This window comes from Nematolebias whitei, chromosome 1, assembly GCF_014905685.2.
Source record: "Nematolebias whitei isolate Nwh7 chromosome 1, NemWhi1, whole genome shotgun sequence".
Lineage (NCBI taxonomy): Eukaryota > Metazoa > Chordata > Actinopteri > Cyprinodontiformes > Rivulidae > Nematolebias > Nematolebias whitei.
The window spans coordinates 4525195-4526488 of record NC_056498.1 but is presented as its reverse complement, the minus strand read 5'-3'; the positions used below and the strand labels follow the sequence as shown (position 1 = coordinate 4526488).

The following is a 1294-nucleotide window of genomic DNA, read 5'->3' as shown; positions in this document are numbered from 1 at the left end:
AAAGGAGGAGTGAAATTCTAAGCATATACTTTGGTTTATATCTACAGAGTCTTGTGAAAGTATTCGGCCCCCTTGAACTTTTCAACCTTTTGCCACATTTCAGGCTTCAAACATAAAGATATAAAATTTTATTATTTTGTGAAGAATCAACAACAAGTGGGACACAATCTTGAAGCGGAATGAAATTTATTGGATGTGTCAAACTTTTTTAACAAATAAAAAACTGAAAAGTGGGGCGTGTAATATTATTGGGCCCCTTTACTTTCAGAGCAGCAAACTCAGTCCAGAAGTTCAGTGAGGATCTATGAATGATCCAGTGTTGTCCCAAATGACTGATGATGATCAATAGAATCCACCTGTGTGCAATCAAGTCTCCATATAAATACCCTCCAAGCCTCCCGGCTCCTGCTCCATCAGAGGAGTCTACACCTGACAGAGCTCCATCAGAGGAGTCTGCACCTGACAGAGCTCCATCAGAGGAGTCTACACCTGACAGAGCTCCATCAGAGGAGTCTGCACCTGACAGAGCTCCATCAGAGGAGTCTACACCTGACAGAGCTCCATCAGAGGAGTCTGCACCTGACAGAGCTCCATCAGAGGAGTCTGCACCTGACAGGTCTCCATCAGAGGAGTCTACACCTGACAGGTCTCCATCAGAGGAGTCTGCACCTGACAGAGCTCCATCAGAGGAGTCTGCACCTGACAGAGCTCCATCAGAGGAGTCTGCACCTGACAGGTCTCCATCAGAGGAGTCTACACCTGACAGAGCTCCATCAGAGGAGTCTGCACCTGACAGAGCTCCAGAGGAGTCTACACCTGACAGAGCTCCATCAGAGGAGTCTACACCTGACAGAGCTCCATCAGAGGAGTCTACACCTGACAGGTCTCCATCAGAGGAGTCTACACCTGACAGAGCTCCATCAGAGGAGTCTGCACCTGACAGAGCTCCATCAGAGGAGTCTACACCTGACAGAGCTCCATCACAGCCCAGCTGCACCTCACAGAGCAGCACAACGCTGCAGCTTCTGTGCTCGGTAAGAACAGATGCAACATGTTCCACATCACTTTATTTGTGCCGATAAGGACTTGATTTATTTTATTTTTAAAGTAAAAAAATAAAATGTTGAATAAATACTGAATTGGGATGAAATTATGTACTTTGTACACAGGGTCCCAGTTACAGACAACAAAATGTAAAAGAAAAACAGTAATAAGATCTAAGATATGAATTAAGAAAAATATCAACTAAAAACATCTACTAATAAAACACTAAGCACTAATAGCAGTAAACAAA

The 1294-nt window shown here is 44.2% G+C and overlaps 1 protein-coding gene across 1 annotated transcript in view; it reads right to left on the bottom strand.

Moving 5' to 3' along the window:
* Positions 1-1294, bottom strand: part of LOC119414433 (NLR family member X1) — an 11804-nt gene that overhangs the window by 8167 nt on the left and 2343 nt on the right. The gene's annotated exons all lie outside the window — the stretch shown is intronic.